At 41.9% G+C, this 18076-nt stretch overlaps 1 protein-coding gene across 2 annotated transcripts in view; it reads left to right on the top strand.

The window, feature by feature from the left end:
- Window positions 1-945: 945 nt before the first annotated feature.
- tln2a (talin 2a) overlaps window positions 946-18076 on the top strand; it is a 93289-nt gene continuing 76158 nt past the window's right edge. The window contains exon 1 of one of the 2 annotated variants that reach the window (XM_023411936.2): window positions 946-1113. The gene's annotated coding sequence lies outside the window, so the exon portion shown is untranslated. Of the gene's footprint in view, window positions 1114-1375; window positions 1691-18076 lie in introns of those variants that run through there. The other variant, XM_087175540.1, reaches the window with a different exon arrangement.

Here is an 18076-nt window from a genome sequence, read left to right as displayed (position 1 = left end):
CAAATAAGCAAATTTACACATGAGTGACGTGGACACTTGAAGTCTCCAGTGCACATACACTGAGAATAGACTTTTTAGTGAAGTAAGAAACATCTCGTGTCCAGCAGAGAGGCAATCTATATTTGCATATGCACAGACTGTGGATTTTTCAATAAGGGAGAAGATAGTAGATGTAATTTGAAGAGTTTTTAACCAATTACTCGAACTTTTCAGTGCAAAAACCACATAAGACAAAAACTATAATTCCAAGCAGAGTATTTCTGTATGCCCCCGAAAAATGTCTGGAGGGGGGCCTTTCATCTACTTCTTACAAATCCCCCAAGTTTATAAAAGTTTATGATGCTTTTGGGAAATGTGATTTGTGGGGCACAGCAGGGAAGAAATATAAAGATGGCTGGTTTGAGGTCACTGCTCCTCACTGCCCAGCCACTGAACTTCCTCTCAAATATTTGAGCAGGTGGTGATGTTTGGATGCCTGCCACATGGGATTTTCCCTGATTCTCCTTCCTTTTCATGAATTTCCCCTAGGGGATAAATAAAGTATCTATCTATCTATCTATCTATCTATCTATCTATCTATCTATCTATCTATCTATCTATCTATCTATCTATCTTCTTTTTAAAAACAAAACAAAACAAAAAAAAGCTTTGGCCTATAGGACATTCACTGATCGGCCAATATGGGCTTTTAATAACAATAAAAACTGCAGCTGAGAATCTGTCCAGACGAGGTGATTTCACTTTAAAAATTCCTACATATGTAAATAAGAAATATATATATATTAAAGAATGCAAACCCATTTGTAGTCCCTGTTGACATGGAGATGTATCAATGGACTACAAAGGTTGTGGTCCATTAATAATGACGTATTTCCTCTTTGCCCCACCGAAGGATTACCCCCCCTCTCTTCATTTACACACACACATACACACTCACACACACACAATCATACACACGGTGCCGCTGCTGCTGCTGCTCACACACTGTCCGGCCCCTTGGAAATTTTCCCTCAACGCGGAGAATATTTTACTGCTGAGAAGCGGGACTGTGTCGGCTAATGTGCATCTTCTCAGGGCTGACTTGCTTGAAATGCTCTCGTTGAGGACCTGAAGGTAGGTTTACAACCCCGTAATCAGCTTATTCTGCTGCCCATCTCTCCCGCAGCAGACACGGGTATCTGTCTGACCTTCTCTCCGACCAAGCTTTATAATAAAACTGCACGCTGTGAGTGAGTGAGTGAGTGAGTGAGTGAGTGAGTGTGTGTGTGTGTGTGTGTGTGTGTGTGTGTGTGTGTGTGTGTGTGTGTGTGTGTGTGTGTGTGTGTGTGTGTGTGTGTGTGTGAGGGAGTCCCAGTCTGCTGGATGGGAGCCTCTCCTCTATGTGACTGCACTGCATTTCAGCTCCTCCGCTCGGCTTTTTTGAATGGGTCGCTGCGATAAGTTGTGTGTTCACAGGCTGTGATGTTCATTTGGAATCAACGAAACTTGTGGAGCCTTTAATCGTCGACCTCTCTGGTGGCATCGGTTTGGTCTGTGCGACTTTACAGAGCACAGGGCTGCTGCAGGGGGTCGCCTGGTCTGAGGATTTGTTTGCGTGTGTGTGTGTTTTTTTTTTTTTTGAAACCGCAGGATTCAGCGTGTGGACGACGGAGTCAAAGAGGCATGGAGAGTTCACTGAGGGGCTGGTAACGTAAGTTACATTGCACTGGCCAGGGAAAACCAGCCTCCGCCATGTTAAGTTACCATCTCTGTCAAGCTGCCACCAAAGCCACAGGCAATTGTTTCCAACTTTTTTTTCCTGATATAACGTGCTGCCATGTTTGAAACGCAAACATCAGAAGGCGGTCACCTGTGTAAAGCGTGGTTGTTGTGTCAAAGACCCCATGTAAATCCTCGCAGTATCGCTCCACTATACCGTTCAACATCATATAGCTTGCAGGGGGAACCTATATGTTTTCAGCCGTGGGCGTAATTTCCAGCTCTGTCCAGCGTGTTTTCCACGGCTGCGTGCATGTGGTTGCTATTCTCCGACTAATCTGCACCCGTCAAGGTGATAATGAGAGCAGCGTGGGGAATAATGTAAAGTGCGACATTTAGAATAATAAATAATTGGTATAATAATGTATAGCAATGTATATTGTATAAAGTGTGGGGATGGCAGCCTGTATCAGCACCGCTGCCACACCCCTTCATAGAAAGACAAGGAGGCTGTGATATCCTGACATTCGCACAATTAATACCAATAACATGCTTTGTCTGTTGTTATTATTAGACCTACTATTATATTTATTATTATTCTTATTATTGTTATTACTATTATTAGCATTATTATTTTTATTGCAGGAAATGTGATATCCTCAAGTGTGTCCTCCTACTTGGCAAGGAAATTACTTCTATAATCACTTGTTCACGTGACAAGTTTGTGTACAAGGATCCATGCACTCAATACTAATATTGCAGTGTGTGAGGATCAATGAGCAGCCAACAATATCAATGTGTGTGTGTGTGTGTGTGTGTGTGTTGGGGTAGGGGGCTGGTAAGGAGGCAGACATGACAGGCCACATGAGATGGGGGCACTGGTGAAGCAAGAGATGTTTGATGTGAAAGTGAGTTTCTTTGGCAGTTTAATGGTCAAAAGTAAATCGCCCCCTGAAGCCACCTTCTCTCTCTCTCTCTCTCTCTCTCTCTCTCTTCCCCACTCCCCCCTCCAAGTGCCTAGACCTTAGCCTGTCAGAAAAAGACACATGACCTTATAGGCTGCAGGGTCCAGTGTGTGTGTAATGCCTCAGGAACGAGTGCTCTGTTTGCTGCACATCCCTCTGTGTGATGTCTTACATCACTCCTGTAGGTTGAGATCCATTTGGCAGTTAAGATGGCATTTCCTTGTGGGAATGCCTGGCAGTTATTAAATATATTTCCGAAAAAATCTATAGTTAATAAAGGTGTGAAGAAAATTTCAGCAGCACAGAGAATGTCATCGCGTTTCCTCCTTCCTGCCCTTTGTTAAAATATGTCCTTTCAAAATGGCAGCTCTCGTCTAATGAGCCAGGCCCCTGTTCTGCACTGATCAGTTATGCTTCTGTTTCATCTTTGTGAAAATGTCATTTTCTCAAGTCTCATAGTTAACTGTTACTATCAGCTGCTGCTGCTGCTTGGTATGCAGCTCCGCCACCAGCGGCGGCACCGATCATTTATTAAACTGACCAAACTCTATCTGGCTTTCCTGACATTAAAGCAGCAATCAAAAGCTTTTTCATTATATTAGCGACTGCGCTGACCTTTTTGGAGAATGTGTTTATGCCCCTATTGTGCTATTAGCAGTTCGAAACTAATCTTCTCAAAGCAGTGTTATCAACAAATACACTCTATATTGTGTAGCTGTTCAGTTATTTAATGCTGAAATCAGTGGCAGGGAAGGAGAAGCAGTGTGAATCCCAGAGAAGTTCCTTTGGAAATGATGTTTGATTCTACTCATGTTGAAACCACGTAATTCAAAATCAATCTTTAAATGACAGTTTAAGCAAAAGCTGTAGTCCATACATCTGACATGAAGATGCCAGAGAAAACAGCTAACTGCACGGCTAACTGTGATAGTCATGTTGCTTGGTCACAAGCCATAGGGGACTAACCTTCAATGGCCATGTGCTTCTGGCTTGTAAAGACCTTCAAGGCCAGTCTCATCCGGTAGTTGAGAGGTTTCTCATCAGCAGTACATGGCTAATTTATTGATCTGTCCCTGTGTTCTGCATGAAAATAGGCCTCTGCTGTCACTAGTGACAAACAGAGAGGAAGCAACGAGCAACCATAATGACACTTTAATCACAAGAGGTACAATGTTAATGCACTGGACAAATGAAGGGGAGCCAGTAGTTTGTTGCTGTGCTCCGCCAGGTAGCAGAGTTGTTGGTTAAATTACAAATGCTAAAGACGCTGACAGATTATTTTCAAACTGTCTGACAATCAGTATCCCTTGACGCTTGTTCCACAGTTGCTCTGAAATAAGATGAATCTGTTGTTCATGCAGCAGCAAATTGGTGAAGGATCCTTGTCTACTCTTCTTGTTTCCCAGTGCAGCTCCCAGTGGTCACCTGGAACGCATTCCTTGGTTTTTATGGATTTCAGAGTCTGAAACAAGTGTTTGGAAGCGGTTGCCAGGTTGGTAACTAGGCATCAGTGTTTAGTTGCCAAAACTGGCAAAAACAGTTGCTGTAGTTTTGTTTATTTTAATATGTGATTATGTGTGTGATCATGGGAACATTTAGTTGGCTTTCTTGCAAAGACTTGTACATTAGTTTTGAGGGTAAATTTCAGAAGGCTGAAGGATGACCTCATGCAAGCATCTGTAGTTTATTAGTCATGTCACATTGCAGCTGCTCTTGATTGTTGTTTTTAATGGTGAGAATGTAGTAAACAGGTTCAGCCAGGATACCATGATTTGCAGCATTCATATTTAGAAGCATGGTGTCAACCAGCCCATGTGCACATTTTAGTGCTCCCCTGTTCTCCTCTTTAACTGCTCTCCTCTGCCAACTTTATGTGTACATGATGTGCCCTCTGAATGACGAAACATGTCTTCTCACTGACAAAGTATGTGTATGCCATGCAGACTTTTGAATTTCTCCCTCTTTTGTTTGATTTCCCCCCACACTCCCCATCAGCCTTTGTGATGCAGTGAAAGAAAATGATCGCTCTCATTGTGGATTCGGGCAGACATTGCTGTCAATCCCTGCACATAGACGGTTATTTATAATAATAATAATAAAGAGTTTGATGAAATCCAACCGCATTTTTGATGCTATTTATGGTCGCCATTTTTTCTGCAACATCTATTCATTGTGTTTACTTTCTGCAAATAACCTGTTGGTGCAGGAGTCCGCCTTTCTTGTTCTGGATTCATGTTCCCTCCCTACACATGCTTCAAAAGCTAGGTTTTTGGCTGCACTTTAAACAAATATGCATACATATATACGCCATATGCACATTACGCGATTTGCGAGTGTTTCTGCTATAGTGTTAATCACATTTGCTTTTACTATGTTAACCAAGGGTGTCACCAAATAAACTAGGACCAAAATCTTAAGTATTACAACTTAAGGCGTCTTAGCATTTTTTAAACTAACTGCAGTCTATGTAGATTAATGCCTTACAGATTGCAGCCAACACACATTTTGGGAATAGTATGGTGGTGTGGTGATGGTGTGCTTAATGCACAGAGTGCAGCAGTGTGACGGGAAAGAAAAGGGCTTGAATGGGGGGCGGAGGAATGTCTGGCCTAGTTCAAGTTAACAATATCGCAGAATTTCACACTTCGTTGTGACCAAGCCGAGGCATGTGTAACTTTAAACATAAGAGTCAGATCACAAGATTCCAAGCAGGGCTTCCTGTGAGAAATAGATGAGCCCTGTGCCTGGCCTCTTCTGTCTTTGCAGTGCTTGTTTAGTTTTGGACATTATCAGACTGAAAATGTGTTGTATCATCTTCCACTTTCCTTTTGTCCTCCTAGCCATAATCTCATATTAAAGAGGCTCTCTATAATTAGCAACATGTAGTCAGCTCACAAAATATTCAAGTGTCTTTTTTACTTTTGAGTTTTGTTAAGATTGATTTCAAATAAATCCTGTACAGCAAATTCAACAGCAATATCTAGAGATGGATGCACAAGTTTAAAAAAGATCAAAGCTGTTACGATGAGATTCTGTTCACCCTGCCCATCAGCAGTGAAGCAAGCAAACAAAGTTTAAGATATACTGTATATAGATGCATATGTTGTGATGTGTAAGTTTTGGATGCCGGTCATTGTTGGATGGATATAGCAGAGACTGCCTTCTTGGCACATCCCATCTACTTTCTGTTTTTTCCCACCTCCCACTGAGTTCTGGTTTGCCTGCCTCCCACACAGTCCACCATCCAATGTGCATCGCATCACAAATATAAGCCTGTACAGTGATTGCCTTCCAGTAAGGTGAATAACTAGTTCTGCACAAGTGGCTTTTGCTAATTGATTTATTTAAAATACTTGGTATGACTCAAGGATGGCTATGTTTTCTTTTTTTTTCTCAGTCTATAATTAAACACTAAGTGTGTTTCAGGCCGAGCAGCCTGTCAGATCGAGCGGTGCCCTGCAGCTGGCTCCATATGTGTTTCTGCGTGTGCTGTGATGTAAGTCAGTGGACCCCCAGTGAGGTTTCGAAATGCTAAATTTTGGATCAAATTCTGGAGCAGCAGTAGTCAGTATGGTTGTCATAGTGACAGGGGATGAAAACTCATGCTGCCTATTACTTAATAGCTATTTTGAATGGAGTTGTTGATTTGAACTGTTACCCCAGTAGAATGCAGTGCAACATTAAGGTCCTTTGGACATTTTCATGGCCACATATGTTTCTATAATATAATGGATTGATGTGAATAGTTTTTTCATATTAATACAAACACATGCTTCAAGAAGACATGAGAGCTGTGATTGCAGTGTGTGTAACATAATGTTATCAATTGATCTGATTGTTAGAGATAACACCAGGTTAAATATTGCATTAAACTAGAGAGATCACTCTGGTGACTTTGCCAGTTTCATTTTTCCTTATTATTATTCTAATTATGTACTAGTATGTTTTTCTTTACTCTTGATAAATGTTAAATTTGGAAATGATGACACTTGAAAAAGTCTTTTTCCTGTGGAACCATTGTAAAACCTACTGTTGATATTATGAAAAAGTAAAATCAGCCAAGAAAGGAAAATCCTTTTTGCTGCATAAACATCTGTGAGATCGATCACTACTTGTTGGGCCAAATCCAGGTTCACTTTAAAATCTCTGCTTATAATTTCTAACCCCAAAGCGAACCGTCATGTCAATCCTTGGCTGAAAGAGTATCTGCTCTGAAATACGTTTCAGGTTGCAACTGAGCTCTTCAGCTATTACTGGTCTGCATCTCTGGCAGAAATCCCGGCTGCCATGGTTGCCACCTCGAGGCTCATGCCTCTTAGTCACCAGGGCAGAAATGTAACCTAATCAGGTGTCTGCTGCTCCCAGTACATAAGCACACCGCACTGTGAACAGAGTGTAGACTGGCTGTTTTGTACAAAACCACGTGTGGCCAAGCACCCTTGTGAACCATGTTACTACATGACACCCTGTAATTTCTGCATTTCTCTTGGAACGCTTAATAAACCTTATATTGCTTTGGGCAGTAAAATTCATTTTCCATCTAACCTCCTCTTCCTTCTACTTGGTGGCTATTTGATCTTGCCAAAGGAAATGCAGTAGTTGCCTAAAGGTTACAGAAGCATGCCTGTTACATAGAGATTGCTGGGTTACTTCCCCAGACAAATCACACGAGTGTGAGCCATGTAACACTCTCTCCGCTGCAATAAGTGCTCCTGAGCAGAGTACTTTATCTTAGACTCACTCAATAGACTACTCAACGCTAAATGTTGCTAGTTGTGGTTATTTTTGGAATATTATCCGGTGTGTGAAGTGTTTGCATCATAAAACTGTCGCTCTACTGCACATCACTATATACAGTACATGTGGTGGCAAATGTAATTGCAAGTTGAATTTTGATGCAGTCTATACCGTTGACATTGATCACGATGTGAGAGGAGTAAAATCAGGCTTGGCCTTTGAACAAGGAAGGTATCCATTGAATCTGCAAACAAAATTAAAAAAAGGGAATGAGTGCATACAGATGTGTTAGTTCTGCCAATAAAAACTTTAACCCCGCCCTTGTGTTTTAAAGATTAGAACATCTAAGTTTCCTCTGCTGCTTTGACGATCCCTCAGCATTTGGCCACAACCCCATCTAATTCCAAAGTCATGAGCAAATGGTGCTCTCATTACTCAACATGTGTGTTGTTTGTTGACAAATTTTAACATTTGTATCACTCATCAAATTATTTTTGTCCCTGTGACGTTGTGGTTTGTGAAAATAATCCTGTGTTGGAATTCCCCAGGAAGTGACTGCGGAGCAGCTTGGAGCTTTGTTGAGTGAACATTCTGGGAGTGCTGGAAATGTATCTTCCCCCTTCGCTCCTCCTCAGCCCTCCTGCAGCCCGGGGCAGCTATTCTTGGTTTTCCCATAAGGATAAATTCTTGCAACAAATGTTTAGTGGCTAACTTGGGGAGTAACCCCGCTGTATAAGGCCACCCTGCTGACAGAGGGGCTGAAATGGTCCCAGTGAGATGTGTGAGGCTAACGAACAAATTGTTGTATTCCAAGCTGGCAATCATAGTACATCATGCACTCAATTTGGCTGTTTTTTCTCCATTGCTCTTATTACATGTTTTTGTGGCATTTGGCACATTAATTATTAGTTAATGGATTGGTATTTCCTTGTTTTTTAATCATATATTCTATGAAATATAAAATCTACAGAAAGCAAAACAACAAGGTGTCAGAGCTTCTAATGATAGCTTAGCTTCTTATATTGTTTGAGGCCTGGTCACAACAGGATTTACATTTTTGCAGTGAAATCAGTTCATGCCAATCTTTGGAATCAGCATGAGCAGAGGATCCGCTCGAGGAGGTGAAAATAATCCATGCAAATATTCCGCCTGGAGTTCAGCTTTGGTGAACTTTGACTCACAAATTTGTGCCGTTGACCAACACCAAGCCATCTTGACAGTGCTGACCTTTGAGGGGACGGAGAGTCTGGAGTAAAAATGGTTCATAAAAGAGCAGTCAGTGGTTCATATTCATGTTTTGAATAAACTGTGTGAGCTGTGAGCTGTGTTCTGGAAGCCAGCTAACGCTTCCAGTCCCACCCATTTCACACAGTGCCACTTTGCAGTTTACTTGTCCCTCACTACCCTTTCGTATTTGAAGCCACCACTTTTGTTTAAGGTGGTCCAGGCTGATATAACCTTGATGACATCATACGGGTTATTTTCTCACTGTGAAAAATTCTACGTCATGGAAAATATTATTATACAACTATTTTCACGGGTTGTGTCATACACCCCATGACTAGTAAACTGATCTTCATGTACAAAATTAGTGGCATGTCCATCTAAGTCTGTATAAATTATTATGCCACAGCTGCAAAGAGTGCATGCACAGAGGTTCTGCCATTTGAGCTCTTCACATCCATCTGTCAGACATCACAAACAACTGTAAAAGAGATTTTGTAATTCTCAGAAACAAAATTTATTTTGCATGTCATTGTTTTGTATTGTTCTCTGACAAAGCAGCTGAGTGTCAGCATTTGTTTTAAAGCTCTTACAGATCTGACAGATACTTGCTGGTTCTTTTTTTTTTTTTTTTGCATGCACTTCCATTTGTGTGTCATGTTTTTTTTTGTAGCGGTTGGTATTGAGTTCTCTCTTTGGTCGTACAATGTATCAAGGTACAAAGTGCATGTTGACAAATATGACACCTTTGCACATTGTGACATTTGACCACAAGCAGGTGAAAATGTTTTAACACACAGTTTGAAAAGGTAGGACGAGCCACATCTCACAAATCTCCTGTGATAGTATGATTTGGAAACTGACTTAGGCTATGACGTTATTATTTTTCTTTCTTTTTTTTTGACCCATGACAAGAAAAGGGGTTTAGCCAGTTTTGTTTTCATATTGTGTGACACCACTTTTTCTCGTATAGTTTTGTGTTGGATGTGTCTCACTTTGCAGCCCCGTCAAACATATCTGACCTTACACTGCAAAATTCTGCAGATGGATGGCACCAGAAATAGCACTTTAAGTGGCTGTTAATGTATGTCTGTTACACAATCATACTGTCAGTGCTCCTTGCCCTTGGCTGAAACCTTTCTGTCTGGAACGAACTTGCGTGCACCCCCCACCTCTCTGCGAGCCTCTGATATTGCTTGTGGAGGTTGCAGTTTGAATAGAGCTATATAAGGGAAACCATTCTTTGTTTATTAGTTAAGGGAGAGTACACGGGGAGTGCTGCCAGGCCTCTCAGAGTAGAAAATGGGGACAGAAAGAAGAAGACGAAAGACCACTCAAACAGAGTGTACTCTGCTATGTACAGCTATAAACATTGCTCTTTTTTTTTTTTTAAGCCAGTGTTATGAGCGCGGCAGCTGGCTTACATTACATGTGGAAAGCTCAGTGTTAATCAAGTGGTTGAAAATAGCCTTTTATTTGTGCACTCTGCTATGGGCAGTGCTTGCTAATGCAGCTAGCCACAAGGATACAGTGATTACATTTGCTGCCTCCCACTGACTTTGTGTGCTGGATATTGTCAGTACAGTTATGAGCTGTTGAGATTGTTGGAGAGTGGCCATCCACCTGTTGCAGACCGCTCCACTTCACAGCCTCCTGGGTGTGTCCTGCCTGTTTGATGCTCACCTCAGCTAAACCTCCAGACAAGGCTCACGAAGCAACATTTTAGGACTGAGATTAAATGTTTTTTTTTTTTTTTATTATATTAAAATCGCTTTTTTTCCATGGGGATAAATCTGCCTAAGGTCACCACTTTTAAGTGCGACTATCTGTGTGTGTGTGTGTGTGTGTGTGGAAAGCACATATTTAACATATTAACTTATTAAAAAGGCTTAGTTTTATTAGGAGTGCATTTGTCATTTGCGGTGGTGGAAGCCAGCAGTGGAGGTGGTGCAAAGTCATAAGTTGGAATGCTCAGATTTGGTTGTCAGCTTTGTATAATCACCAATGCTGCACAGTTTGCTACTGAATTAAGATTGCTCACTGAATGCACTCTACATGAACCGCATGCTGTTGAACAAGGCCTCAGTTTCAACGTGCTGGTGTATTGCCTTGTGTAGGATTAATGAAAAGCACAGGATTTGATGCTTCGTAAGCACTGTATGCTTATTTTTCCGAGGCCGCTGTCTGCAAACAGTTGCATAATTACTTCTGATCCTAGTTTGAATTTAATTGAGATAATCCAATGTCACTATTTTCTGCTTTGCCAATTTAAAATAAGATTGTCTATAGTAATCTTCTGAGCTTAAAGTTGGTGCGCACTCTGTTTCATATTGACATGTCTATGGGGAGCTTGTTCTCCAGCTGGCAAAGACACAAATGCTGCATTGTCAGATTCCTCTCTTTAGATGGACTCGGGCGTTTTGTCTTGGTGGACTCGAGGTAGAATGCCAGCCTTGTCCTCAGTTGGGTTACTTATCTCCCCAGTGCAGAGTACACCCCCGGGGAAATTACTTGGGGGGCATACCCACCCACCCTTTCACCTGCTTGACAACACGATAGAATGATGTCTCTCCTTTGAGGACTGAGCTCCCCATTTGTTAGTTATACTGTTAGTCAGACGCCCTCTCAATTAGCTACAAGATTATCTGTGTTTGTGAAGCTGGTAGGCAAACGCCAGGTGGGAAATTTATTGCTGGCTGCTCTTAAGGGAACGTTCGTACAGAAACTCTGTTCTGTTCTCGAATTGGCAACATGCGCTGCTGGGAGGGGGAGATTTAAATGCCAGTTACAAGTGGCAGATGGGAAATGGATTTTTTTTGCTTTTGATCTATTTTCCCTGATGTCAAGTGCAGCTTGTTCCCTGATTGGAGTTTTGTTAACTGTGGTGCCAATCCTTTCGCTTTCATGCGGCTGTGGGAGCAGGTGCGTGCTCCTGAGCATCCCTCTGCTCTTTGGACTGCCACGCATTCCACAACTTTCCTTGACCCAGCAATACTTTCTCAGGGCAGGCTGTGTTTATATAAACCAGATACACACTAGATTTTTCTCTTTTAATTGGAGTGGATGCAGAGGTGGCACTGGTCATGCTGTGCCTATGGTATAGTGTTCATGCACAAGTGGACATGGAGATGTTAAAGGAATAATTTGACATTTTGAGAAATACACCTGTAAAGTATTAGAATACACAGCTTAAACATGCTCAGACATGGAGCGCAGCACAAAAAAAAAAAAAAAAATACAGTTTTATTGCTATTTTTTGCCAGCATTTTTGTTTCTGTAGCAATCTCAGCCCTCTGTAGCATGCTTTGAATTCGTAGTGCTGCCGCCGGTCTCCTCCCTCCCTCCTGTCCCTGCCTTTTGGTGCGCTCGTGGTATTCCTGCTGAAAGATAAGCTGTCCTGGAATCAGTCCCAGTCTGCTGACCTAGCAGGGAACAGTACCCCCCCAGCTCAATCCACCACCAGCGATCCACCTTCTTTTTTTTTTTTTTATGTCACTCACTTATTCTTTTTCTGCCAGTCAAATCTACAACTCTTATTTTCTCTCAACCCTATCTCTATGTCACCACCCCACCCATTCTCTCCTCAACCCCTCCGGGGTTTGCAAGCATGTCAACACCTCGGCTCCTCCGCTGCAACCTAGTCACAGGGATGAAATGACACAGGTTGCCTTGGCCAGGCTGTAAATCAGCAGCACACATCTGGGAAATGGATCAAGGGTGGCGTTTTGATGGATAGAATATTCACACTGTCTGTTGTTTGTCTGAGTACTTAAGAAATTGACTCATCATGCGTGATTTGTCATGACTGGAAATGGACCTTCATTTAGCTGGAGTTTAGTATTATTGTCACTTCCTTGCATGGGTACATCATGAGAAACAATTGGCCTGCGATGGATCACATGCAGCTCAAATAGTTTACTACAATGTCTTAGAAGGAAAATCAATCTCAAGATGATTTTTGCTTTAATTCATATTCTGATGTGTTCACACTGTAAATGCTGGGAATGCTCTAACCTACAGTTTGTGACATCTCAGTTACACTTAACTACATTATATTATTAGACTAGTTTGATAAAAAGTTGTTAACTAAGATAACTTATGTAGTTTTAGTCTCTAAGCAAGTTTTAACATATTGAAATGCCTGACCAAGACCTGATTTCAGGAGGGATTTTACACAAATAGAAAGTGTGTTAGGTTACATCATGTAAGGATAAAATCTGCAAGAGGATGGATTTAAACCAGAATGATTGCATTCATGTTTTAGGTTATAAGCTGAAAAAGAGGGGGCAAGCAGTTGGGTAATGGGGAATATATATTCTCTCACAGAAATATAAAGACTGCTTATACAGGATTTTGTTCAATATGAATGTGAAAGCATGCATAACACAGCTGTACAATGTGATTGGAACCAACAATTTAACAGAATAGATGCAATGTCAAGTCATTTTCCATTTAAATTAGCTGTAACCACGGCCGATTTCAAGTTATCTCCAAGCCCTCCGTCTTCACAGGACGGGATCTTTTTAAAAGCAAAGAAGTGTGTGTGTATCCGTGCACACAATCTTGTGTGCCTGCCATTGCCATCTGACTCTGCAAACAATGCAGAGTATTTAATGTGTATGAGGTGAATTGGGAGCGGCTCCTGCCTGCGCCTAACAATAGAACTGACAAGCAAGGGGGCCAGGCTTTCACTTTGCAGACAGCAGGGAAAAACCTGGCTCGGAGTAGCTGGATTGTTCACCCACAATAGGCGGCCACAGCCCTGTAAGGCAGTTTACCTCCCGTGTCATGTTTTTCTTCTCCTTCAGTGTCCCTGAGCCTCTGCCCAGCCACCGGCCTGCTTTTTTTTAATTGTTTCTCCTGCCTGCCGGTTGGCTTACCTGCCTGGAATTGTTATCACATCAACTTGACCCTGGAACTGCAGTGGACTTTTCAAAAAGAGCTTCAGGAAAGTGTCACGCGTAGAAAGGCACTCATCCATTTACAAGACCTCGACTGCAAAAGCAGCTAATGGAAAAAGATAAGGAAGGGCAGAGCGGTGCTTATCCTAATTAAAATGTATGTCAATCCATATAGCTGTTGACTAAATTGGGTTTTGAAGGCCAAAGCGGCTGGGGCTACAGTAGCAGACAGTTAAACGTCTGCTTGCAGCTGTCCAGCCAATGAGTGGATTAGAGGACTCCCATATCTCCACGGCTGAGATGCAAAAGCAGATTAGGTCGGTAGCTTGTGAAAGGGGCCGGCCCGTCCTAATCTGCAGGACCGCCATTCTGAGACGCTGCCTTTTTAAGCTGGGCTTTGATGATTTATTGTGTCTTGTAAGTGATGTACTCACTTCTGAGGCTGCCTGTACACTTTTTTATGGCTCATTTGTCAGGATGAGTTTAAGAGTGAGCACGTTGGCAGCCCATATGTGCTGGTAGAGGCAACACAGTATAAAGTAGCATCTTTCCAAAAATGTTTCTCTGAGTTTGTCTTTTTGATCAAATGTGTTACTGGTTGTACTTTTCTGCAGCGTTCTCATTTACCGTGGTGCATTTTCTGTTCCCACCGCAATGATATTTGTAGTTTGGATTTTGTGTCCACAGCTTTGGTGGCTGTTCCCCCCCCCCACAGTGAACTATTAAAACTGCCTGTTGTTACCATATATGGAGCCGATTTCCAGTATACGGTAGCTTTACTTCAACTGTTCACATATATGTGTTACTGATTGGAAAACTGAAGCAAACTCCTAGTTATAATATAGTTTGGTTTTTACATCCACATTGATATCTCAGCTCCCGGTGGTGTAGGGGGTTCATGCAAAGTGACCAGACAGTGTAACCAGAGCACAGCATCTATCATACTCTACCGTGGAGTGTGAAAGTGGGATTTGATTCAAGCCGCTCTGCTATGCCACAACTGCTTGGCAGCTGGTATCTCCACGTCCAGCATGACCCGATTAAAATATTGGACGAGGTCCCAACCTTTCAGCTCTGAACCTCATGCAGCTAGGTGTGACAGCTCGTGTTTTTTTCTGTCTTCTTCATATATATTTTCTTTTATTGAGGGTTTGCTATTTGAATATGTTTCCTGAGGTATAAGAAAAGGTTTTTTTTTCTTTAGTTTTTTTTAAAAGGGGAAAGGCTTGAACCTCTTTGACCTTAGTGAGTGTGCAATTGCATGTTGTGGTGTTCAGTGTCATTTAAACCCAGTCTGCTGCCTGACATCCTCCCCCATGATGACGGTCAAAGTTTAGCCTCTCCTCCCTCAGCTCTCTGTTTTCTGTCAGGGCCGCTCTCCTCAGCTCTTATGATGGTGGTTGAGTACACAACCTGCCTTTCGGGTCAAACTTTTTTAAGGGAATTCTGGAGGGCGCCATTACATCCAGGGACGGCTGCTGGTTAATGAGTAACTAACAGGAAATGGGTGATAAAAGCACAACAAGTAAATCATTTCAGCTGGAAAGTCTGGCCGTAATGGCTAGTGAAATTGCCAACTGCTTGTTAATGTATCCTGAAAAAGGTGTGCATGCTAACATTATAAACTCTTTAAACAGTTAATGGACTGTTTTTATGTTCAGTAAATTTCAGCTCTTTCCAAAATTGTAGTGTTTCATGTAGGCTTATTGTTAGAATTTAATTACCAGCAAATGTTGAGCAGGATCGTGCTTTTGTCATTCTCACTTGTTGTTGTGGCTGCTCAGTGGATGGTAAGTGGGCCTGACTTGGCTGTTATTTTATTTACTGCTACAGACGAGAGGAACATTGTAAATGCAATTTCCTGGGACTATTAGTGCAGAATGTAGGCTTCAGAAAACAGTCTTTTTTAAAATGGTATGTAAATTTGTTTTAAGGCTCTCAAGAACTGCTCAGATAATCCCCCCCGATTTCCAATCTTGTTTCTTTTTGCACAGTGTCTTTCAGCCCCAGTGTATCTTGCCTCGTGCACCAGTTAACTTCAGCTTTCAAGCCCAAAAAACATCTTTAATACAGAACGCCTGCACTGATGTTCTGATCTAATAGCAACTGACTACTGACTACTACAGCAGACTCTTCCAGCTAACCTGGGAGAAATGGTGTTTTTCACCTTTATGTGCTTGTCAGAGAGACTGTGAAACTCTCTCACTTCATTTTGTCTCACTTTAGTTTACAGTGTTCAGCCAAAGAGCAATGGGACACACACAGTCACAAGCACATGCACATTCACATTCACATTCACGCAGGGGCCCACTCACCCAGCTAATAAAAACAACTGCAAACCACATGTAGATCACAAATATAAACACATTGTTGCTTGTCTGCCCCATTCCATTCATGGTCTTTGTAATTGAATTAGTATCCCTTCACTTCTGTGTAAGGGTAGGACTAATAATTGAGAATCTCTGCCCTCCCAGGAGAGGGTCGAATAGTTGCCTTGTATAGAAGAGAGACGAGAGGGGCTCTGTCTGCTGTCTGTGTGTGTATGTGTGTGTGTGTGTGTGTGTGTGCAACTGTGCCTATTTTTGTGTGTAAATGTGGCAGTGTGGTGTTTGATTTCCTGAGATTGTCCATACCTTGTCCAGATTAAATGGTATGTCTGGAAAAAGGGCTTCTGACCCCTTAACCTCTGTGTGGGTGGGTTGGTGGGTGTGGGTGTGTGTGGGTGTGTGTGTGTGTGTGTGTGTGTGTGTGTGTGTGTGTGTGTGTGTGTGTGTGAGAGAGAGAAGAGAGACAGAGAGAGAGAGAGAGAGAGTATGTGTGGGTGTGTGCTCGCATGTGATGCATAGCAACAGCTGTTCTCCAGATGTCCTCAAACCCCTAACCCCCTCTCCAGAAAAAAAAAAAATTAATAATGAGAGATACCCGATTTAGATTTATCTATTGGTGACATTAGGTGGTTATTCATGAATGAAATTGAATGTTCAATGCAGGTGCAGCCCTAATGTATTCATTCATAGGCTTTCTTTTTTTTAAGTTATCTGTTGTGCACATTGTTGTCTCTCTTTGTTTTATTACTCTGCATGTGTAAATAGTGCACTTGAACTTGAAATTCTTTCCTTACACACATATTTTAGGCACAAAAATGATTACTGTCTGTGATATCATAGGTCTAACCCACATAGCAAATATATTTGTATTTATTCTGCTGGACACAAATCAAGCAGAAAACTGGATTGCATTCATTTAGTATCACAGACAGTTGCATAGAAACAATTTTCTTCTGTATAAAAATGATTCCAAATAAAACTGTCACTCTGCTCTCTGTTTACATTAGTTAGTTTTGAAGTTCAGTAATTATTTAGACGAGACTCAGTGTGTACGCGTTTATCACCCTACTCTGTGCAGGGACGCAGCTAAAAGAAGAAGATCATGATCACTGACAAGTATTTTAGGGTAGAACACACTGGTTCATTATGCAGGATGGGATTGTTGTTACAAGACTTCCTTGCAGTCTGTACTGCTGTAGAAAATATATTGCTAACTCACACAATCACAGCGAGAGCGGATGGTTTGTGTTTATAAAGATGGAGACATTATTGTTATTGGGCACGGTGCACTGCTGGGTTCTTCTGAAAACTGCTGTCATTAACTTTAAATCGTTGAATCCCTTCCTCTGTCTGTGACTTAAGTGAAATAACTGCTATCTGCAGATGTTACAGTATCTGCCTCACTCAGGTGGAGGCAAATCTGAATGTTTGCTTAGTTACATTAGAGGACTTTATATTTTGCTTGTTTTCTGTGTAGTATGCAGATTACTTGGTGCTGTTGCATTTCTGCCTTTTGTAATTTTTCTAGAAGGTAATCAACTCTATATGTTGAGTGCAGTTCTAGACAGGTGGCTCCATGAGTGGGCAGCGGGTAATGAGTCCCCGACCACACAAAGAACTTCCCCCCCACCTGCATTAATTAAACCCAGATCCCACGGACCCATTTAGCTAATTGCATATCTGGGTCTGCTACTTATCCACGAGAGTGGCGGAAGATAACAGACAGTCAGTGGGATTTGGTCAGTCTGCACTGCAAAGGCTGAGCTGTGATGTTTGTCATGATTTAGGTCCTTTAATCCCCTGCTACAGATAACTAGAAAGCAGCAGCAGCAGCATCAGCAGCACAGCAGCATCATCATCCTGAGTTTGTTTTTCTCTCTGTGTTAACTCCTCAAAATGCTGCAAGAGCTAAAAAAAATGTTTCAGTCCTCCAAGTTACTGCATTTAAGAGATTTTTAGGTTTACAGTGTTGGATTTCATTGATGCAGCTGTTGTGAAGCTGATGGAGGAGAGGTTTGCTGATGTTGAGGGGGGGGGGAGGGGTTGTGAAATGATTGGATTGTTCTTGATACTACAGTTTAATGCCTCAAGGATGTAGTTGCAGAGACATTTATGTCCCAGCAGAGCAATTGCACCGAGCCAGTTGGCAGTCTAATGTATACTAAAAATTAAGGGATGATTCAACTAAATGCAAAATTTGGATGGATTTAAGATGATAATAAGC

This window comes from Seriola lalandi, unplaced genomic scaffold (genome assembly GCF_002814215.2).
Source record: "Seriola lalandi dorsalis isolate HSWRI2012SDOR001 ecotype SW California unplaced genomic scaffold, Sedor1 jcf7180002054474, whole genome shotgun sequence".
In the NCBI taxonomy this organism is placed as follows: domain Eukaryota; kingdom Metazoa; phylum Chordata; class Actinopteri; order Carangiformes; family Carangidae; genus Seriola; species Seriola lalandi.
The sequence above is the reverse complement of the archived record's forward strand: the minus strand, read 5'-3'. Positions and strand labels throughout refer to the sequence as shown.